We start from the raw sequence: 25,767 nt of genomic DNA, 5'->3' as shown, positions 1-25,767 counted from the left end.
TACAAAGAATGCATCACAGCAATAACAAAATTACAAAACACCTCCACATATGCAGAACAAATCACAAATGCCAACCACACCTACAGAGACATCAACACAGACATGGAAATACTGCACATCCAACCAAAAAGCCAGAAACTCAACACACTAGAACAATATGAAATATATGGACACACGAAAACACACCCCAACGATATTCTCAACACACAACTCAATTTCAAAACACAGACTCTTTGACTCTACATTACGAACGCACCCACACAGGATATAAGATGAGCCAAGACCAACAACGACCAGTTCCGAAGATGACCGAAAATAGGTCAAAACATGTTAACAAGGTACGTTAATGAATAATTTCAAGGAAAAATTGTTCCGGGGCCGGGTATCGATCCCGGGGCCCTTCTCTTAGCGCGCGAACGCTCTTCCGACTGAGCTACCCCAGGAACTACACACAACACCCTCACAAGTTTTCCTTTGTATTCACACGACTCAAATGAGCTGACAAGACGCCAGAACTCAACTGTGAGTGCACACAAATACTTGTGTGACTTAAATTGTGGCTTTCTGTTAACGTACCTTCAGTAACAATTTTTCCTTGAAATTATTCAAACCTGCATTACAGGGAGCTACTACCTGAAAGCCAGATTTGAATAAGGTACGTTAATATTTAACATAAGAAAGTTCTTATCATACATATTCCGACGTGATACAGTGTTAAAAGATGTGTAATCAAGATGTGTATATATATATGTATATATATACATACAGTATATATATATATATATATATATATATATAAGTTATCAATTCTGAAGTGATATATATGTGGAATTTATAATATTCTTCTAGTGTTTTATTCAAATTGTAAAAGAAGTAGTGAAAGCTACGACTTAAAAAGACTATTTAATTTTAACACAAAATATCGTAGTAGGTTTGAGACTATCCTAAGGTATGTTATTACAAACAGATCACGTGTTGTAGCGATTCAACGTCTCGAAGATCCATTGTTTTTACATCTAATGTCAGATTAAAGCACTCCAGCATAGAGTTCTGCCTGAAAACATACAAACTAGAAATCAGGCCACAGATAAGCAAATCCACGTAAAGACGAATATATAACAAGACTTAGCTATTCAGGAAGGGAGCAGGTACGAGAGATGCAATTGGACTGCTACAAACAATCGACCAAAGATACCTAGAGAAGAATAAAGAAGTGTATATAGTATTTGTGGACCTAGAAAAGGCATTTGACAGAGTGGCTTGGAATAAACTGATGGGGATCCCAAAAAAATTGGTGTGGATTGGAAAGAGAGGAGGCTGTTCAGTAATCCTTATATTATGAAACATTTGTTATTAGAGGAGAAAAGTTCGCTCCAGCGCCGGGGATCGAAACCGGGTTCTTGGTTCTACGTACTAAGCGCTCTAACCACTGCGCTTCGTCGAAGTTCAATCCACAGCACCGGATCGAATCCCTCTACTCTAGTGTTTTTCCTTATTCGATCCGGTGCTGTGGATTGAACTTCGGCGTAGCTCAGTGGTTAGAGCGCTTTGTACGTAGAACTAGGGGCTCGGGTTCGGTCTCCGGCGCCGGAACGAATTTTTCTCCTCTTAATAACAATTGTTACCATAACAGATAATATATTCTATAGGACCAAAAAATTAATCTTTAAGTAGATTACGAAACAAGTCAAAGTCAGGATAGGAGAAGAAACGTCTGAAGGAAGTGAAATAAAGACAGGAGTATGACAAGGATGCCTTTTATCACCTACCCTGTTCAACATCTACTTGGAGGATTTAGTGAATAAGCCTAACTATTTTCACGACACAGGAGTGATGACAGTAGAAAGAAGAACAATACAGTGCATAAGATTTGTTGATATGACATTGTTAGAAAAAGGGATATGCTACCGGAGTTAAATGACAGCTGTGAGCAGTATGGAATGAAGATAAATGAAAACAAGACGAAGACTATGGTTATCGGAAGGAAAACAAAGAAGATTAACTTGCAAATTATAAATGAGGAGTAGAACAAGTGGACAGCTTCAAATACTTGGGGTGTACTACGTATAAGTAGTAACAGGAGCTGCTATTAGGAAGTCAAAAGGATGATAGCAGTGGCAAAGGAAGCTTTTAGTAGAAAAAGGAGCATCTTCTACGGACCTTTGGACTCGCGTTACGGAATGCGCGCTGGTTCGAGTCCTCATGGGGGAAGAAATTTTCTCATGAAATTTCGGCCAGTGTATGGGACCGGTGCCCACTCATCATCGTGATGCACTTGGGGAGCTATGATAGCTAGCGAAATCCGGTTACGCAAACCAGCTATAACGGCTGGGGGGCTCATCGTGCTAACCACACGATACCTCCATTCTGGTTGGATGATCGTCCACCTCTACTTCGGCATATGGCCGTGAGGCCAACAGCCTGCTGGTCGGTCTTGGCCCTTCGTGGGCTGTAGCGCCACAAATTATTATCTACTGGGAAGATTTTCATACTTCAAAGGTGAAGGTACATAGATGAACGTCGTGTTTTGTGTAACTTACCAGTAATGGTAATGTCTAATATGGATTTCTTCTCAGATAGGTGCACTGTTATTGCCTTCCGTAGGACGTAAAAGTAACAAATCTTATAATAATAATAATAATAATAATAATAATAATAATAATAATAATAATAATAATAATAATTTTAAGTTCATAAATTCACACTAAAATCTATTGTCTGAGAATTTCTATCTCTTCTTCCCTTCTTGTGAAATAAAAAAATGTTATGTTTTATTTAACGACGCTCGCAACTGCAGAGGTTATATCAGCGTCGCCGGTGTGCCGGAATTTTGTCCCGCAGGAGTTCTTTTACATGCCAGTAAATCTACTGACATGAGGCTGTCGCATTTAAGCACACTTAAATACCATCGACCTGGCCCGGGATCGAACCCGCATCCTTGGGCATAGAAGGCCAGCGCTATACCAACTCGCCAACCAGGTCGACTCTTGTGAAATATCCTGTGTATATTTTAGTGTTTTATTTTAAGTGTGTTTACTTTTCAGTATCTAGTGGAAAGTTTGTCTCACTTCAGAGGCGAAGGTAAATAAACTCTTGTAATATCGTGTTTTCTGTAACTCACCAGTAACGACAAAGTCAAATATGGACTACTTCTCAGAAATGTGCATTCTTCTTTCTTTCCATAGGGCGGAAGTGTAATAATAATAATAATAATAATAATAATAATAATAATAATAATAATAATAATAATAATAATAATAATAATTTAAAGTTCATAAACTCACACTAAAATCTATTGTCTGAGTATTTCTATCTCATCTTCTCGCCTTGTGAAATGTCCTGTGTATATTTTAGTGTTTTATTTTAAGTGTGTTTACTTTTCAGTATCTAGTGGAATGTTTGTCTCACTTCAGAGGCGAAGGTAAATAAACTCTCGTAACATCGTGTTTTCTGTAACTCACCAGTAACAGCAAAGCCAAATATGGACTACTTCTCAGAAATGTGCATTCTTCTTTCATTTCCGTAGAACGGAAGTATAATAATAATAATAATAATAATAATAATAATAATAATAATAATAATAATAATAATAATAATAATTCATTCATTCATTCATTCATTTTATTCCATAGATCTTACATGAGCAATGAAGCTTTAAGATGTGGAACAAGTCAAAAGTTTACAATATTACACTTACAATTTTTACGAATTTTTATAGTTTCACAATTTAGTAATTTCCTACAATTTTTAGAATTTTGTGCAATTTTTTACAATATTTTGGCGAGATGTAGTGAGATGAGGTGAGGTCCGAGGATTCGCCAAAAATATTACCCGGCATTTGCCTTTTGGAATGGGGAAAACCTCGTAAAAACCCAACCAGGTAATCAAATCAAAGGGGGGTAATCTAATCAAAGGAGTTGATGCCAAGGACTCGCCATAGACCATCCGGCTTCAGTCCCACGGCTGTGGAAAACCTCAATAACATTATTATTATTATTATTATTATTATTATTATTATTATTATTATTATTATTATTATTATTATTATTATTATTATAAGTTCATGAACTCTCTCTCACTAAAATCTTCTCTTTGGGCATTTCTTTTTTTCCTCCTCCTTGTTGTAATATCCAGCATATTACTGTTTTATTTTTAAAGTATTTTTACTGTTCAGCATCTAGTGGAAAGTTTTCTTCTCTTCAAAGGCGAAGGTAGAGCAACGTAAGTCAACCTTCGCAACGTCGTGTTTTGTGTGACTCATAAGCAGGCTTCGAGACTTCGGACCCAATAGAGCAGTTCAGTGGGAAATCCGCATAACGGCGTACTGAGTATAGTGGTAAAGCGTACAGTGGGTGGGGGTACTGTAGAATGGATGCCAACAAATACGCAAAGGAAAACGCTCGGATTTGAAGGTTCTGACGATTAATTTGGTTTTTATACAAACTGTGTCTGAAACTATTACACGATTAGAAAAGTCAGAGCAAGAGGTGCCGGAAGCCCTCAAATTAATTTAGAAAATTATGCAGAGAAGTAATGAGATACAAAGTACACCGGTTACTGAACATGTAAAACAGAAATGGAAATCAATTTTATGTCAAAATAACGGATATGAAACATTGTGTAACATAAACAGCAAATTAGTGGACATAGAGTTACCCGAGAATAAAGGACTGTCTCTTAGAGACTGCAATGATGTTAGGTTTTTTCGTTTTGCTCCTATCACGTGATGCGGCGTAGAGCGTATCTTGTCACAGTGCAAACTGTGTTTGGCAGATAACCGAAATGATTTACGTTTGAGTCACTGAAAATGTATCTTGTAGTACATTGCAATTCGGTGCTGTAACTGCACTTCTTAAAGACGACCAATAGGATAAATGAAGAAGTTAAAATTGCTACATGTTTATTTCCACCATTAACACTGTGTATAATTAAACACAAATGCTTATAAAAGACAGGAGAATAAATGCTTTTCACATTCTTTTGACATTGTCATTGTGTAATGTACATTTACTTTCAGAATGTACATGTGTGTGTGTTTCCCCATACTACCGTACTCTACTCTAAATAGCAACGTTGTTACCTCAACACATCTCTGTCTACCTGCAGCGAGTCGACAACCTATAGTGCATGCACAGTAAACTTATTGTATCGGGTCCAAAGTCTCGAAGCCTGCTCATAAGTAATGGTAAATCAATTATAAACCTCATCCAAGATATGTAAATTCTTCCTTCCTTACGTATGTTTCGCGCTAGATGAGTGGCTCTCTTTAAAACATCTGCAGTTTCTCTGAGAAGGTATTCCATTAAACATTTTTTTAAATCAAGTTCTCAACTCCACAGGTCATTGATGATGGTTAACCATCTGCACGCATGCCGTAAGTGGCACGCGAGCTAGTTCAAGTTGACACGCAAATGAGAGACAAAAATATATCGGGGAGGATTGTATTCCAAGCAATTAGTCACATGGCAATCGTAGCTGAAAACGTACGCCATTAATCTGCATTATATGTGAAGGGTGCGCGCAGGCAGGATCCGAGGCACGGAAATATATTTTTATTCCGGCACGCTAACCGGCGAGGGTCGCACTACTTGCCGTAGGTCACCCAGCGAATCATGATTAATGTTGTGGCCGAACTTTCTGCTTTTCCAGAACGCTACGCCTGCGCAACGGCTTCCTGACTTCAACTTTTAACTCTCAAAGCTCGACAGTTTGAAATCAACCTCTACTCTATATTCATATGCTCATTAGTGACGATGACACAGTTGTAATTTTTAGCGGTTCAACCTGGAATAATCAGGGCCGGATATACAGGGACATCATTTCATTTTTACTAACATTTCTAATATTAACCTGGCTAGCAAAATTATCAGGTCGAAATTTCGAATAGGTTTGCCACTTTAGAAAGTTCCGACGAAGTTGAGAAAGAATTAGATGTTAATAGCGTGTGGGAAAATATCAGAGATAGTATCAAAATTGCAGCTGAGCAGAGCATAGGTTATTATGAAACTAAGAAAAAGAAACCGTGGTTTGATGAAGATTGTTGCATGGTAGTAGAAAGAAGGAAACAGGCAAACTTGAAATTCTTACAGGATCCAGTTGAGGAGAAGAGAGATAATTATTTCAATGAAAGACGGGAAGCAAGTCGTACATTTAGGAATAAAAAGAGAGGTTACTTGAAGGAAAAGCTGAATGAGGTAGAAACAAATAGTAAGAATAAAAATATTCGAGATTTATATCAGGGTATAAAGGAATTTAAGAACGGATATCAGCCAAGGGTAAACGTGATCAAGGATGAGAATGGTGACTTGCTTGCAGACTCTCCATCAATCCTAAACAGATGGAAAAACTATTTTGCGCAACTACTAAATGTACATAGGCCAAATAGAATTGATCGGGACGAAATTGAAATACAAACTGCTGGGCCATTTATACCCGAACCCACGCTTTCAGAAGTCGAAATTGCGATAGAAAATATGAAAAAATACAAGTCTCCAGGTATCGATCAAATTCCAGCAGAACTAATACAAGAGGGTGGAAATGCATTATATAGCGAAATTTATAAACTTGTTCTTGGTATTTGTGAAAAGGAAATTGTACCACAACAATGGAAGGAGTCCATAATTGTACCTATTTTTAAAAAAGGGGGACAAAACCAACTGTGGTAACTTTCGAGGAATATCACTTTTGTTGACGTCGTACAAAATTTTGTCCAATATTCTTTTGAGAAGATTACCTCCGTACGTAGATGAAATTATTGGGGATCATCAGTGTGGTTTTCGGCGTAATAGATCGACTATTGATCAGATTTTTTGTATTCGACAGATAATGGAGAAAAAATGGGCGTATAAGGGTACAGTACATCAGTTATTCATAGATTTCAAAAAGGCATATGACTCGGTTAAGAGGGAAGTATTATGTGATATTCTTATTGAATTTGGTATTCCCAAGAAACTAGTTCGATTAATTAAAATGTGTCTCAGTGAAACATACAGCAGAGTCCGTATAGGTCAGTTTCTATCTGATCCTTTTCCAATTCACTGCGGGCCAAAGCAGGGAGATGCACTATCACCTTTACTTTTTAACTTCGCTCTAGAATATACCATTAGGAAAGTTGAGGATAACAGGCAGGGTTTGGAATTGAACGGGTTACATCAGCTTCTTGTCTATGCAGATGACGTGAATATGTTAGGAGAAAATACACAAACGATTAGGGAAAACACGGAAATTTTACTTGAAGTAAGTAAAGCGATCGGTTTGGAAGTAAATCCCGAAAAGACAAAGTATATGATTATGTCTCGTGACCAGAATATTGTACGAAACGGAAATATAAAAAGTGGAGATTTATCCTTCGAAGAGGTGGAAAAATTCAAATATATTGGAGCAACAGTAACAAATATAAATGATAATCGGGAGGAAATTAAACGTAGAATAAATATGGGAAATGCCTGTTATTATTCGGTTGAGAAGCTCTTATCATCCAGTCTGCTGTCCAAAAATCTGAAAGTTAGAATTTATAAAACAGTTATATTACCGGTTCTTCTGTATGGTTGTGAAACTTGGACTCTCACTCTGAGAGAGGAACATAGGTTAAGGGTGTTTGAGAATAAGATGCTTAGGAAAATATTTGGGGCTAAGCGGGATGAAGTTACAGGAGAATGGAGAAAGTTACACAACACAGAACTGCACGCATTGTATTCTTCACCTGACATAATTAGGAACTTAAAATCCAGACGTTTGAGATGGGCAGGGCATGTAGCACGTATGGGCGAATCCAGAAATGCATATAGAGTGTTAGTTGAGAGACCGGAGGGAAAAAGACCTTTAGGGAGGCCGAGACGTAGATGGGAGGATAATATTAAAATGGATTTGAGGGAGGTGGGGTATGATGATAGAGACTGGATTAATCTTGCACAGGATAGGGACCGATGACTGGCTTATGTGAGGGCGGCAATGAACCTTCGGGTTCCTTAAAAGCCATTTGTAAGTAAGTAAGTAATGCCTTTGGATCAACGATTAAGAACCGGAAACACCGTTTGCTATCCCCTTTCACGACTGGAGTTCGATGATACTGGCGTAATATACAAACAAATCACTTTACTAGGTGCAGGAGGAAAGAAAAGTACGAGTAGTTAATCCATTTGAAGGGTACACGGGAAAAACGATCAAGGTCCATCACAAATCGAAATTGAGTTAATAATGATATCTTATAGTGGAAAGTACTATCATGTGGTCTAGCTAGTAATAAGAAATCATCATTCTTGTCATTCCACTACGTCAATTTCTATTAAATACACAGATAACAAAGTATTAAGTGCTTAAACTTTAAAATTCGTTTTTCTCGAAAATTTCTAAATTGGACCTTGATCGTTATTCCCGTGTACCCTTCATTTACGTAAATTAGGAAATATCGCGATTTTGAGTTTGATAATTTTCATTAGGTTTTTGTTTAATCAAAATACAGTACAGTATTAACGATGAGTGTTTTTACTCACGAACTGAGCTTTCCATGCGGAGGTATTCATTATGCAGTGTATATTATACTGTCTACAGCACATTACCGTACACTGTAGAGAATGAAATTAAATTGAAAAATAATCATAATATGGATATTTAAACACATTTTTGAAAATGGTGGCCGTTCATTTCGATACAGGCTTCAGTTCTAATGTGCATATTTTTGCCCTATAGACTATTGTACGTAATTCCAATTACCAGGTTCGTACTTCGTATCAGTAACTCATGTTGAAATAATTCTGTATCTACTCTATAAAAGAGACCTTACGTACTGTAAATTCAATCTTCACTTCTGCCCGATCCGAAAAGATAAAATTACTCAGACATGCTATCTACTGTCCGTATAAGTGGTTACGTCGCAGCGTCGTAGAAAGGGAGGAAATGACGTGACATTAATTACTTAACAAGGCCCTTTCATTTAAGTTATTTTAAACAATCGTATGGGTATAATATTACATAGACGTCCAATTCCTAACAGAAATTAATGTTCTCAGAAAAGAGCTAAGACAGCCCAGCCACTAGCATTTACAGAGAGGCGAATAGAAGCAGGTGGGGGGGGAAACCGGGATGCGACGTAGGTAAATGGAAAATGATGCAATATTGAAAGCTCTTCCGTCACTGGAAAACGCGAACATATTTTTGGAACGTGCTGTTTACTATGACCGTAAGGCTACTATGACTGTATATGCGGTCTTGGATCTGTGTGGAGGACGGTTGAACTTCATTAGTAGAAGGGGTGGGAGTGAAGTACATTAAAAAAATTCAGGTACAATAAAAATTGAAGTAAAAATAAAATGATGTCCCTGTAGGTATAGTGCCGCCCGTAGGCAGTGCTAAAATTTTCCGCTCCGCAACTCCCACATACTGTTTATGAGCAGCTTTTATACAGGTCATATTCATTTCAAATTAGTTTTAAATCAAATGTTACAATTCAGAAAACGATAAATTACTGGAATCAAAATTTATTCTATTCGAACACTTAATGTCGTTTTTTGGAGTAGAGAAATTCATCATAGAACAAAACGGATGATTTTAAATGCTATTTTTTAAATTATTCTCATCTATGGAGGCGAAGGATGGGTATTGACTTAGAGAGAAAGACAAATGTTAAATGCAGTGGAAATGGATGGATTGCGTAGGAGTTGCCGAATGACTGAGGATGACCCATAATAGGTCGAAAATGTAAACCAGGTAGGATAGAATTTAACACAAAAAAGTCATATACATTTTTCTAAATTATAGACATCAGCTCAAAGAATTTGAGTGACCGCAAGGGTCCTGAATACAATAAACATGTACAATATAATGAGATGTGATACATTAAAGAAAAAGGAAAGTTAATTGCTGAAGGCAAATATAAGTGGATTAATTGAAATAGAGATGATGATGTAATATTTGAAGAGAATCCTTGATAATAGTTTTAAGAATAGACATTACATAATCAAAAGGAATGTGAAGTTCCTTAAGATAATTCCATATGAATTTTGTAATTGAACCTCTACTGCCAAACAGCAAACCAATGACAGACCATTGTTTAAGAGGGACGTTGTACTTTTAAGATACGGCAGACAAGGTTCATATGTAAACTTCTTCCCAATATCAACTTCGGTGGCCTGATTTAGGTTTCTTTCGAAAAGGATAGTAGGGTCAAGAACAAGAGCCCGAAGTCAATATTATCCTCAGTAAAAAGAGTTGCCTTTAACATACTAGGTAGAATATTCACACCACTAACTAGCCGGTAATTTTACTATTTCTGACTTTTCAAAGAAATATGCTAACAAAGAGATCTAACAAATTTAATAACCGTCTCATTTAATAACCCACCATTCCTTAAACATCTGGTACGAAGGCTCATATCGTTTTTTTTTTTTTTGCGGTAATATAAACTCACAAGCAAATATTGATACTTCTTCAACATCAACTGAAATCATTTTTAATAACTACAAAACAATTTTCAAAATGCCTGTCACACTTCTTCATGTGAAAACAGTTTTACAATTTCTATAACAACAAACAATGTAATAAAAAAAAAAAAAAAACAAACGCGTTCACCGTTTCTTTTTGGATTAAAACAAAAGAATACTGAAACTCATTCACTGATATTGACTGATGTAAATCCAAATAAATATAATATTTTTTTACGTAGAAGTGGGAATAATATTATAGACAATTCAGGAGGTAAGTAGATTTGTTTTTAAAATTATTTCTTAAGTAAACTAATGACTTTTTTCTAAATTATTTTTCTTGGAATGTCTAAACCAAGCAATCTATTTCTAAGTATGAATAAATGATCCAAAATAAAAATTTCGTAACCTTCTAATTTTCATATCGATAATTTCTAAATTATCAAAGAGATCCGTGCTCAAATATTCAGTTTTCCCACAGTTAATTTTCAGTTCCCATTTTAAATATTCTTCCTATAATTTTCTTCCCCAATAATGAGCATAATTACTCTAGAGTAAGAAGAACTTTGTCACCACCAAAGAGTAGGGGAGAGTTGGGTAGTATCGGACATCGGGTAATATCGGACAGTGATGTTTCTTTCATCTACCACCAGATGGTTGTACCTAAGTGACATATGTAGCTAGAATACAATATACTGAGTAAATGAAACTCAAGAACAGTTTTTATTTCTCGTCAGAAAAGATACAAAACAATTTACAACAAAACCGTTGCCAAGGAGAGCTGAATTTCCATAGCCCACTCCGTTGTATCATGAACATAGACGTAGGCCAGTTGTGACTGCAGAACTCAGAACCCTACACATGTTCCTTTTCTGTATGCGACATCTTAACACTGCTACTACCATCTGGTGGTAGATGAATGAAACATTACTATCAGATATAACCACAGTCTACTATATACAGTCGCGAAGCTTGAGGTGTTTATTTGCAAATCTCGTAATAAAGCGCTCCAAGCGGTTAGCAACTAGAAACAATAGACTGTCCATGGCCGACTGGACTGTGTAGTATTTCTATCGAGTGCTAGCTCGTTGCGTATTTCACATTGATGCTTGTGAAATGTTCGTTATTGGTTGTAATGAAAATGTTAATGGCTAAAATATAATAATTGGAATAATAATATGGGACAAGGAGGAGACGTTTGTAGTGCTATAAATTGTAGCAACAGTAAGAGAAAGAGGCCAGAGTTATCCTTTGTCCGATTTCCGAAAGATTCAGAAAGGTTCCTGGGTTTTCACAAGAATGCTGTGCAGAAACAAAACTCTTAATTTTGAAGTTCTTTGTGACTGTTAGAATACATTATATCCTTAAATTTCACAATGAAATGTTTCAGTCTAACCGAAAGGACATTAGTTACCGGTTAAAGTTCTGTCACTTAGGCTGCTAAATTTCCAGAGAAATAAAGGTTAGGTCTACTTTTTTTTCAGAGGAGATATTTTTAATTGTAGCTATTAATTTTGTTATTATTTTTATGTGTTATTTTACTAAAGACGTAGAAAAAATAAGTTTGTTTTAATGAAATTTATTGATCACGTTTTATTTTCAATTCAGGTGGGATTATTATTGCTTAGGCCTATTTTTTTTTCAAAGGATGTGTTTTTAATTATAGCTGTTAATTTTGTTGTTATTTTTATTTGTTGCTCTACTAGAGACGTAGAAAAAGTCTGTTACAATAATATTTATTGATCACGTTTTATTTCCAATTCTGGTGTGATTATTATTGCTTAACCTCATCCCACTTTGTTAACTACGTAAGCCTACACTACAAGTACCGGTACGCGTAAGTTACTCCATTAATTCATATTTCCATTATTATTGTTGTAAAGGGAAATGCAAATTAATATTTATTGGTTTCATAGTTAATTATCGCTATAATCTTGAATGAGTGAAGCTATTATAGTAAGTTTCAGTTCGTTTTGCACAAACAAAAATTATATTACTTATTTCTTGCAGGTATCTTCGAGTTTAATATACTTCATTAAAATAATAAATTAACTTTATGCATTTAATATTTCAATAATGGAAGGAAGGTGTTAATTTTTCCATAAGAACACAACGAAAGTGTAACATATTTTGACGTCTGCTAGGAGAGAGATCTGCGATGATAAGGCGATAGGAGTGATCCTAGTGGTGGGCAACTACCCATGTTTGCATTTTTACTACATATTGAGCTTCGCGACTGTATATAGTAGACTGTGATATTACCCGATGTCCGATACTATCCAACTCTCCCATATGGCCTGTTATGTACTGCACATATAGCAATCTCGCTCATTTGTAGACCGATTAGATTACATTTCTTAGACCACTCCCTCCCTCATTCATTCATTCATTCATTCATTCATTCATTCATTCATTCATTCATTCATTCATTCATTCATTCACTCATTCACTTCCAACTATCATTATTACACGCAATTGCAGTTGGCCTTCTATATTTAGGAATTCATCTTCTAGATCTGACCCTGTTCTTACGCTGTATTTATTATTACATTGCATCATCTTGATAAGATGTATTATTGCACTGTCGACATTTTCAGTTTTTAACGCTTGCGATAACAATTTTCTCAGAAAATTGTCATAAGCTTCAGCTGTATAAATAAACGAACTATAAATGTATAAAGAAGCTATTAGATTATTTATGATAACAAGGAAGTGTAAATCTAGTTAAAATAGAGTAAAGTAAAATAAAACAAAATGAAACGAAATAGAATAAAAGAAAATAAAATAAAGCAGTGTGAAATAAAATCAAATAGAATAAAATAAAACAAACTAAAATGAAATATAGCAAGCCGCATTTTTTTCTGTATCACATCAATTTTTAAAGTTACCTGTTTGAAATTTTTATGACAGATTAAGAAAACTCCGATGAACTTAAGCTATAAAATTAGTATTCCAAATAATTTAATTTAAAAATTTTTTTTAAACCTTATGAAGAGAAAGCTGAAAACACTGAGGTAAATGTGTCAATTTCTATGATAAACTAGCAAAAGATTTGAATAAATTTCCTTTACACAGCCTAAAAAATAAATATTATTTAATTTTGGTACCGTACCTAGAATAATTTTCCTATGGTAGTCTAGGAAAAAAAAATATTTTTTTTGGTAATCTGAAAATTTTTATAAACTTCATTCATTTTTCAAATTGCCAAATAAATTATATTTGATTTCTAGACAAACATAGGTAAATGACAGTCAAATCACAGTAAAAAAGAAGCGTTTTACTCGTATTCGATGGATAAAAACAAAGGACAGTCAAATCACAGTAAACAAAAGAAGCTTTTACTTGTATTCCATAGATAAAAACAAGGACAGTCAAATCAAAGTAAACAAAAGAAGCGTTTTACTAGTATTCCATGGATAAAAACAAAGTACAGTCAAATCGCAGTAAACAAAAGAAGAGTTTTACTAGTATTCAATGGATAAAAACAAAGGACAGTCAAATCACAGTAAACAAAAGAAGCGTTTTACTCGTATTTCATGGATAAAAACAAAGGAAAGTCAAATCACAGTAAACAAAAGAAGCGTTTTACTCGTATTCCATGGATAAAAACAAAGGACAGTCAAATCACAGTAAAAAAAAGCGTTCTACTAGTATTCCATGGATAAAAACAAAGGACAGTCAAATCACAGTAAACAAAAGAAGAGTTTTACTAGTATTCAATGGATAAAAACAAAGGACAGTCAAATCACAGTAAACAAAAGAAGAGTTTTACTAGTATTCAATGGATAAAAACAAAGTACAGTGAAATCGCAGTAAACAAAAGAAGAGTTTTACTAGTATTCAATGGACAAAAACAAAGGACAGTCAAATCACAGTAAACAAAAGCGTTCTACTAGTATTCCATGGATAAAAACAAAGGACAGTCAAATCACAGTAAACAAAAGAAGAGTTTTACTAGTATTCAATGGATAAAAACAAAGGACAGTCAAATCACAGTAAACAAAAGAAGAGTTTTACTAGTATTCAATGGATAAAAACAAAGTACAGTCAAATCGCAGTAAACAAAAGAAGAGTTTTACTAGTATTCAATGGATAAAAACAAAGGACAGTCAAATCACAGTAAACAAAAGAAGAGTTTTACTAGTATTCAATGGATAAAAACAAAGGACAGTCAAATCACAGTAAACAAAAGAAGAGTTTTACTAGTATTCAATGGATAAAAACAAAGTACAGTGAAATCGCAGTAAACAAAAGAAGAGTTTTACTAGTATTCAATGGATAAAAACAAAGGACAGTCAAATCACAGTAAACAAAAGAAGCGTTTTACTCGTATTTCATGGATAAAAACAAAGGAAAGTCAAATCATAGTAAACAAAAGAAGCGTTTTACTCGTATTCCGTGGATAAAAACAAAGGACAGTCAAATCACAGTAAACAAAAGCGTTCTACTAGTATTCCATGGATAAAAACAAAGGACAGTCAAATCACAGTAAACAAAAGAAGCTTTTACTCGTATTCCATAGATAAAAACAAGGACAGTCAAATCACAGTAAACAAAAGAAGCGTTTTACTAGTATTCCATGTATAAAAACAAAGGACAGTCAAATCGCAGTAAACAAAAGAAGAGTTTTACTAGTATTCAATGGATAAAAACAAAGGACAGTCAAATCACAGTAAACAAAAGAAGCGTTTTACTCGTATTTCATGGATAAAAACAAAGGAAAGTCAAATCATAGTAAACAAAAGAAGCGTTTTACTCGTATTCCATGGATAAAAACAAAGGACAGTCAAATCACAGTAAACAAAAGCGTTCTACTAGTATTCCATGGATAAAAACAAAGGACAGTCAAATCACAGTAAACAAGAGAAGCTTTTACTCGTATTCCATAGATAAAAACAAGGACAGTCAAATCACAGTAAACAAAAGAAGCGTTTTACTAGTATTCCATGGATAAAAACAAAGTACAGTCAAATCGCAGTAAACAAAAGAAGAGTTTTACTAGTATTCAATGGATAAAAACAAAGGACAGTCAAATCACAGTAAACAAAAGAAGCGTTTTACTCGTATTTCATGGATAAAAACAAAGGAAAGTCAAATCATAGTAAACAAAAGAAGCGTTTTACTCGTATTCCATGGATAAAAACAAAGGACAGTCAAATCACAGTAAACAAAAGCGTTCTACTAGTATTCCATGGATAAAAACAAAGGACAGTCAAATCACAGTAAACAAAAGCGTTCTACTAGTATTCCATGGATAAAAACAAAGGACAGTCAAATCACAGTAAACAAAAGAAGCTTTTACTCGTATTCCATAGATAAAAACAAGGACAGTCAAATCACAGTAAACAAAAGAAGCGTTTTACTAGTATTCCATGGATAAAAACAAAGTACAGTCAAATCGCAGTAAACAAAAGAAGAGTTTTACTAGTATTCAACGGATAAAAACAAAGGATAGTCAAATCACAGTAAACAAAAGAAGCGTTTTACTCGTATTTCATGGATAAAAACAAAGGAAAGTCAAATCATAGTAAACAAAAGAAGCGTTTTACTCGTATTCCATGGATAAAAACAAAGGACAGTCAAATCACAGTAAACAAAAGCGTTCTACTAGTATTCCATGGATAAAAACAAAGGACAGTCAAATCACAGTAAACAAAAGATGCGTTTTTGTCGTTAGACTTACACTTTTCTGTTTTCTTTGTTTAACAACAATAAATTTGTACAGAAGTATCTAGTGTTGGTACAAATTAATGTCATTTTGTTAAGTGAGAAACATCGAATATCCCGAAATTTGGAATGCGTTTACTAAATATTTGTCTAGTAGTATGACACATTATTCAACTAAATTAATTTGGTCCTGTACTTTCTTGTGGAAGAAATCATAATGATCTTTCTTAAAAGTGTTATATTAGGAAAACTACAAAGACCTGTATTATTTACAGCAGTGTAATTTAGATGATCGTCCATTCAGCGGGTCTTGCTATTCTAGAACAAAGCATTATCCTCCCTCGTTGCACTCTAACCATTCTTCTGTGCAATTACAACTAACAGAGAAATGAGCGTAGATGTCCTTAGGTTAACGAGTTAAAAGACATTGCTTCATATTTTAAAATATTACAAATACGTTTCCTTCCGTTTGAAAGCAAAGAAGACAAGTTTCATGAAGGCACTAGTTGTAACAGCTTTTATTGCCCCGATAGTGGCCTCCAGAGGGAACAGAAAGCAGTCATCTTTCAGCTATGTCGGTTGTTTCCGACATGTTAAGTATATTGATTTAAAATGTAGTAAAGCACAATAAGGTACTGAAAAATGTCATGACAGGAAAAGTAACGTTTATAAAACCGTATACAGCTTGACAAGTTTCTCTGACAAATCGATCTAGTTTTACAGAGAATGACGACGCGACCAACATGCATTGAAACGATGATAGTCGTTACTGGTTGAAATAAATTGACAAAACAAAAACAACACTGATAATTATGATCTGGAGGGACAAAAGATAGGAAGAAAATATGTTGAAAGCAGTAAACATGAAATATGTACAGTAGACAAATACCGTTGAAAATGCGACCAATTTCGAAATGAAATGACGTACTGGATAAATTATTTAAAGGCTTTAACAAATGACACGCGTTTTCAACACAACAATACCACAAATATAACAGTTTAAATGTGGATTCATTTTCGACATACATTTCCACTCGTTCAAAGAGTCTGTAATATTAGTTTATTCTCTCCGTTTGTATAGCGTCCACTACCATTTTGCAGTTTCAAGAACTTTCGCTCTTAAGATATATTTTTAGCCGCAATCGAGACGTTGATCAACAGACACACCTATCTGCAAAAGAAGTAATTCTTTGGGGAAAGAAATGCTAGAAAGGAACACTTGAAGAGTAAAATGTTACCTCAAACCCCTTCAACCACAATCACAGTTCTTGTATGATTAAGTTAACATACAAGGGGCAATCAACAAGTTTCCGGACTGGCCTGAATGTAGGCAACAAACAGGACATAGAAAACGGAGAAGTTATCTAGAACCAGGGAAACGCCTCCAATCTATACTAAATGCATCACTTGAAAGGCAGAGAAGAAGACTACCCATAAACCGTATATGGAGACGTTTCAGGAAAAATCGCAAATGATCCTTCACATGTTTGCACAAAATCACGTGTAGAAGCTCAGTCCTTAAAGACAATCTGAGGCTGTTTGACAGACTGACTGGACAGGCATGGAAGCAATGATCTTCAGTGTCACGTGCATGTATGTTTAACGCTACACTAAATACAAATGCAGTTCGAAAAAATACTGACTGCACTTTGTGTAGAACGATTCGTGAGGAAAGATCCATATGTTGAGGAGTGATAGTACGCGCGATTGTAAAGGAAAAGATTATATGAACATGTCTTATTTTGAACTGTGTTCGTGGAAACCAACCGAAATCATGTGGAACGGGGACAGTAAGCATACAGATTATAATAAATTAAGAGATCATTACCTGTATATTGTGTTTAACTATCCATTTCTCTTTACATGACATGTTGAAAATCCCACCGTCAACCTCGATACACTTTGCAGCTCATGTAGACAGATGCCGTGTTGCTAATTTAAACTAATTCACATATTCCTCAAAGCGAATACAAGCATTTAAAACGAGGGTAAATATTTTGTTCCTTAGTTTCGGCTTTGTGCTTGTAGACTTCGCTTTTTAGCCAACCCCAAAAACAACACTCTAACGGTATAAGTCGGGTGACCTTGGTGGCCAAGAACTAACACAACTATAACCGATCCAACGCCCAGAATACATTTTTATTGAGGTACTGTATCACTGGGCCGGCAGGTATGTGCGTATACATCAATGTCAGTTATTATGCGGGAAAATTAAAGGAGACTCATGCCTGTTATTTTCAAATATCCGCTTGTCGGAAATTATTGAGAATAAGACTTATATTTATAAATCATCGTTTTCCTTTAGAATCGTCCCTCAACGTATCGCTCTTTCCTTAAGAATCACCCTGTATAACTAACCGTAAGATCCATACTAAAGAATCGAGAGCAGTTACAACTAAGGAAAGTTCGAAAATCAACTATGTAAAATTTTACTAAAAAAAAATTAATCCCAAGATTACGAACTGAAAAATGATGATATAAGGAAAAACAATATTACTTAAGAGGCTTCCAGATAGTTAAAAGAACAAGATTGTCAAACAGGAAGATTGTGCACACAAGCAAAATGCCTATCACTCTAATACAATGAGCCTGCAGGAAGAAGTTAGCCAGGAAATCGCAAAAAAAAAGTTTTAATGAAATAATGGGCCTCATTATCTGCGCCTACGACTAACTATATCGATGTAAGAGGCATGTAACATAGAAGAAGGAATCTACATAATTTCTGAGAAAAATTTATCCTCTCGTAGCTTCTTAAAGATCCATCACTATGGATGAAATTTTAACTCGAGAATTTCGGACTCAATACACGAATTGTATTCAATAATCCATGAAAAAAACATCGAGAAATTTAACTTGGAAGTATTAATACAGAGAGCAAAGTGAGAATTACTTAAAACTAAGTGGTATATCCATAACTTAGTGCAATTTGGTGATATATAGGCTATTTTAACCGCTGTGAAGATGGATTACTGGTCGGCAAGTGTGGAAGTATAATACTGGCTGATATAAAATGGAACCCCAAAGATACTATAGTTCGTATTACATTATTGTGACATAATAACAGAGAAAAAGTAAAAAAAAAAAAAAAGTAATAGGCTAATAAACTCTTACAGTTACACGCAATACTCGCGTCATCGTACATAGGCTATCACACAACTTTCAAGCTCGTTGGCCACTAGTCTGAATCACAGTTCTCATGAAAATTACACCTATACTTTTCCACACCACACGTTTTACGCTTTTCACTACACAATTTATTCAATCATTTGTCCATGTTACGGATGATATTACATTATGTAGTTTATTTTCTTGAACTACCATTTAAAAGACGTACATATACGAAATCACTTACCATGCTTCAAATAAGACAAACTTTGTTTTTTCTGGGTGAATCATTAAAATTATTCTTAAAATAAAAAACCGAACTGTATCCAGATAAATTAATCGTGTCGTACCCTATCTCCAGGTCCCGAATTATTGACTATATTTCTTAATACGACCGTCAGTTTTGAAATTTATTGTTCTGATATTCTATTCCCTTTTACTGGACAGACACTTTTTTTTTCCAACAGGATAATGTTACAGGTCATACGAGTACATTCCATTACTCAATGAATTTTTTAAAAATCATTCTGGAAAATAAGGTAATTTCGCAAGGAGTTTTTCAACTCAGATCTTCTGATCTGACTCCGCCCTCTATTTATTTTGGGGTGTTGCTAACAAGACAATGTCAAGACAACACTGAAACAAAGGATAATCGAAAATTGGTAATGAGATATTATCCAAATTCAGTTACAAAAAAAAATTTAATAGAATTGTTTGATGAAATTAAACGTGTGGATCTGTTCCTTCAGTAGAATAGGAGATTTCTAGTATTATTTTTAAATGGACAAGTTCATTTATTATTATTATTATTATTATTATTATTATTATTATTATTATTATTATTATTATTGTTATTATTATTATTATTATTCGGCTTTTTTTTACTATTGTGTTTAGATAGCTTGGCCGGTTGTAATATTTACCGCTGTAAATTAGGCAAGTCCATTTAATATTGAGAGGAAAAATGGGTGTAGGATAAACATTGGTAATTTTGTGGCTGTGATTATTTCGTGATACTTTTTCTTTGCTCTTTCGTGGACTAACGAATGGTGTTACGAGATTCAAATTTCCGCCAAGGGATTGCATATGTTGTCTGGTTCCCATAAACATACAGCTACGCTTTGTGTGACTATTGTAGCTGCTTCAGTGAGCTTTTATGTTTGGAGAGAGCAAGTTAGCGTCGACTTCTCAGGCGTACAAATTATGTGGATGTTTGTAATTACATTACAGGCTTATTACTAAAGGTAAGCATATGATATTTGGTACAAAGATTTATTGTATCTTCATGAAATTTTCGGAAATGTTTTTGGAATTTTAGATACAGCTGTAGTCGCCATATAGGCTTAGCTTTACTGATAGAAATCTTAGCTGTTTGAGGCGAAATTTTGTTGAGCATTAAGCGTTACATTTTATACTATTTTAAAAATTGTATTACAATACGAATTTTTGGAAATCTGAAGACAAGATGTGATAACAAAAAAGAAAAGGGGGACGCAATGGGTTCAGTGTAGCTTCTGTTTGATTTGTTATCATGCTAAGTGTGAATGATAAGTGCTAGATGACTTACTTGCAAGAATTGTGACAGAAAATTAAACATGGCTCCACCATTTTGGACCGGAGACAGAGGCAGACAATGGAGTGGTATATGCAAATTCACCAAAGAAATAGAAATTCAAAAGTGCATCATCGGCAGGAAAAGTTATGGCTACTGTGTTTTTTCGATTCAGAAGAACTCTTGCTTGTGGACATCATGCCACACGGAACCACCATTAATTCTGAATCGTATGTGGCAACTCTAAAGAAACTTCAAGCTCGACTGAGTCGTGTTCGACGACATCGGGAGAAGCAGGATGTTCTGCTATTGCACGACAACGCACAGCCATATGTCAGTCACAAGACCACAGACCAGATCAGAAAATTCGGATAGACAACACTGAAACATCCGCCTTACAGTCCTGAACTGGCACCGTGCGATTACCATCTCTTTGGTAAACTGAAGGATCCCTTCGCGGAACGAGGTTAGAAGATGACTCCCTTGTGCACGCTGCTAAAGAGTGGTTCAGACGTGTTGGTCCAGACTTTTACCGTGCTGGTCTACAGACCCTCGTTCCTAGGGTACGTAAGGCAGTTGAAAGGGACGGGGATTATTTGGAAAAGTGACATCTTGTTCCTAATGGATGCATCTACATTCTATGAAAATAGCAAAGCTGTAGGATAAAAATATAATTTTTAAACAAATGTTATGCATTACTTTTGGAGTTACCCTAGTAATATAGGCTATAGTAAAGTCCGTAATAAAAGTGTTCACCCTTTCAGGGCAAAGAAGAAACCTTTTCAATTTCAATTTATACTTTGATTTCACTCTTATTATGTGCTGATATGTATTTCTATATTTTCTTGCTATGAATATTAGACGGAATTATTATGTTTGAAGTCTTGTAATAATAAATGAGAATTTCATTTCACTTTAATGAATTTGTCCACAATTATTCTCACGAAATTATCACTGTAACATCACGAAATTACCAAGGTTATCACGAAATAACCAACCTTTTAGCTTAAGTTGTAAAAGTGGTTTTTGGCACTTGTTCAAGAACGTGTCCAATCTTTTATGTCTCCAGATTTGTACATCAAATTATCGTCTTTTAGATGAAAAAATCGGAATAAGGATAAATTTACACATTTGCATTTTATATTAATTTTCATGAAACTATCACGAAATTACCAATGTTTTCCCTATGGGTTAGTCGCTGAGGAGCTCCCGTAGAGTTTACTTCTTTTTCTTCTGCACGTGCGTAATATACTAAATATAACGAAAGTATTAGTACCGTAATGGAACCAATAAAAAGATTTTAGTTTTACTTTATTGTGAGTGGAAGGGTCGAACAAGAAGGCTGCATTGTGTTAAGTACGAGTGTTTGGACAGCAATGAGTGGATAAACTGTCATCGCCCATGCAGTGCAGGTACGTGATCAATGTTTCTCAACATAGCTATAACTTACGTCAGCATGCATGCAGTTCTCCTCCTCCCTCCTGCCCCACTGCATATGCTGAGGAACTGACTCACTCCAAGTCACCCCTACTCAAATGTTCACGCATTACAGCGGCCAAGCTATCTAAACACAACAGAACTATTTTCTATAAATTCATTTATACCGGTCCGCCAACACTCTAATACCAACAGGGTTTTTTTTTTAATTTTTCGTAAATAGTTGTCTGCATTGAATGTTAAGAAAGAGGCACGATCACCACTATATTCTTCATGTAGAGAATCCTCGCTATTTCCACTACTACTGCGGAGGAACTTAAAGATCAGACTATAAATAAGAAAGTTTTAACTGCGGAATTTATTCAACTTCGAAACCGAAGAGGACGAAAAATGCGGACGAATTTTAACCTGACTTCCTCTACCAGAAATAGGGAATCCCCTACACCTTAACTATGCCACAGGCAACTCAAAGCTTTATTTTCCATCGGTAGGAAATCATTCCAGGCATGTTATCGACTTCGGTTGGGTTTGAAACCCTGAACCTTGGCTCTAACGGCTGGTGCATGGATTGAACTTGGATCCATTTAATGTGTAATATATACTTTTTGGAGTATTATGCCAGTTATGAATTTATATCTTTTGTTTAGATATGTATTATAATATTATTCTCGTCACCTTCTGTATCATTGGTATTATATTCATTTATATGATTCCACTTTTCATTTTCAATTATCATTATTTTTAATGTCATTGCTTTAATAATTATTCCACTATACTTTTATTGATGTTTTTGTAATGAACTGTCCTGTGCTGAACTGTTTTTGGCCTCTGGCTGTTGTACAGCACATTAAATATTAATAAATAAATAAAAATTAGTAAATAAATTATTATTATTGAGAAGTGACAACGTTCCTATCGCTGTACAGATACAAAAATACAATTTGGAGCTCCCTTATTGTGTAAGTTTCGCTTAAAAAACACTGCGCATGTTCACTGAACAAGAGCCTCTGCATGTTATAATTATGCTACTTGTGGACAGTCTTGTGAAATTGTTACCTACAGATGGACTTCCATCAAGACTCTTTCCTAATTTTAATTCCCTATCTGTACAGTAATTTAAAGATTCCCCGACTTCACATTCAACATACTCAACTTCAATGCAACAATGAAGATGAATAGATAAATTGCTTCTTTTGTCTTTGATTTACCTGTATAATCTTAAACGTCATTACTCTCCAGCTGACAATATGAAGGAAAGTTTCGGAAGTTGTGCCTAATAAAGGTTTTGTAATAGGCTATTCCTAGGGTGAGAATGCAAACCGGAGAAAATATCACTTACTGTATGTTGTAAAACAGCTGAAAATCTAAATTAATATAAATAATTTCGAGGAAAAATTGTTCCGGGGCCGGGTATCGAACCCGGGACCTTTGGTTAAACGTACCAATGCTCTCCCACTGAGCTACCCGGGAACTCTACCCGACACCGATCCAATTTTTCCCTCTATATCCACAAACCTCAAAGTGGGCTGACAACAGTCAAGCAACCAACATTTGAGTGCACACTAACTCTGTGTGACTATAAATTGTGGTTTTTTGTTACGTACAGTGACGTGTATTATGCAAATAAAGCTTTCAGGAATAACTCCCTGTAAAGTTAAATTATTCAAATTAACTTTACAGGGAGTTATTTCTGAAAGCTTAATTTGCATAAATTAATATAATTAACTCGTTAGGATTTAATGAAAATAGCATTAAATATTTTCAACGTATTCCTGCGGTTACAAATGTACGATTATTTAAACATATTTTTATTTTTTCGTTTGTTCATCTGTTTATTCATTCATTGATTCATTCATCAATTCATTCATTCATCTATCCATTCATTTATTAATTAATCATTCATTCACTCATTAATCAAATAATTCATTCGTTCACTCATTAATTAATTCATTAATTCATTCACTCATTAATTAATTAAGCCATTAATTCATCCACTAATTAATTAATTCACTCAATAATTAATTCAAACATTAATTAATTAATTAACCCATTCATTAATTCACTAATCAATTAATTCATTCATTCACTCATTAATTCATTCACTCATTAATTAATTCATTCACTCATTAATTAATTAATTCATCGACTCATTAATTAATTAGTTCATTCATTCGTTCGCTAATTAATTCATGCATTCATTCATTCATTCTTCCACTCATTAATTAATTAACCCATTCATTCATCCACTCATTAATTAATTAACCTATTCATTCATTCACTAATCAATTAATTCATTCATTCATTCACTAATTAATTAATTAATTCATTCACTCATTAATTAATTCATTCATTCACTCATTAATTAATTCATTCACTCTTTAATTAATTCATGCATTCACTCATTAATTCATTCATTCACTCATTAATTAATTCATTCACTCTTTAATTAATTCATGCATTCACTCATTAATTAATTCATTCATCCATCCATTTATTTATTTATTTATTTATTTATTTATTTATTTATTTATTCTGGCAAAGTTAAGTCCATGAGGCCTTTTCTTCCACACTCGGTGATGTGAAATATGCATTCCACTAAGAGTTCACTAGTATTGTCTCCATACGTTGTGCACTAATAACACTGTAAGTGGCTACAAATCATTTTATTTACTCTGTTCTCTCCGGTTTCGAACTAAGCTCATGTAAAACGCCTATATAAAGAGATTCACACGATCAAATCTAGTTGCCACTTCCGTGAAGCTGTTTAACCTATTATACGTATGTGTGTGTGTGTGTGTGTGGAGGGTGACATCATGCATTCATCTCTTGAATCAGATGTAACAATCTAGTGGGTACAAAGGTCATCAAATTGTCATTCAGACCGGGGCATGTAGTCTGCCTACTGCATAATATACAAGATCCCCAACAACGCTTAAATTCTTGTCCTACTTCCGCTCTGAAATAAAAATTGTCCATGCGAAAATACTTACGTCACTAGTACAATGTTATTTATAAACAGGGGAGATGCCTGCATACAACATCACTGCGGTGAGATGGAATCAGTCCAGCGTGGGCCAAATGCCGGGACATTCACTCCACCGTGTGTGCAAAAACAAGTGCTCACCATTTTCTCTTCTAACATTGCAAAAAGTTAGCAAGCGATATACCAAGTTACAAATGCTGTACTCGAATATCATCATCATCATCATCATCATCATCATCACCCACAGTGACCTGTTCCATCATTAGGACATAACACATTTATGTATTTATACCCTGAGTTAACTCTGTTGTAGCTTGTCTCCCTCCAGACTAGCCGGCCCGTGTTCGATTCCCGGTGGAGTCAGATACTACAGTGTAAAATTTCTACCCCGGTACTTGGAGAGGTGGTGGTGCATAACTTCTGATCACTAGATTGTGCACCAATATGCCTGGCTTAAATCCCAAATCTCTCCTCAGTGCATATGAAGAGAAGGCATACGCCACTGTTGATAACGATTCATGCGTCGGTGCTAATTTATTGGCTCATTCATTCATTTATAGTTTCATTAATTAACTAGCTCGTTCATCCATTCATTCATGTTTTCA

This window comes from Periplaneta americana, chromosome 5 (assembly GCF_040183065.1).
Source record: "Periplaneta americana isolate PAMFEO1 chromosome 5, P.americana_PAMFEO1_priV1, whole genome shotgun sequence".
NCBI lineage: Eukaryota > Metazoa > Arthropoda > Insecta > Blattodea > Blattidae > Periplaneta > Periplaneta americana.
Note: the sequence above shows the minus strand (reverse complement) of the source record.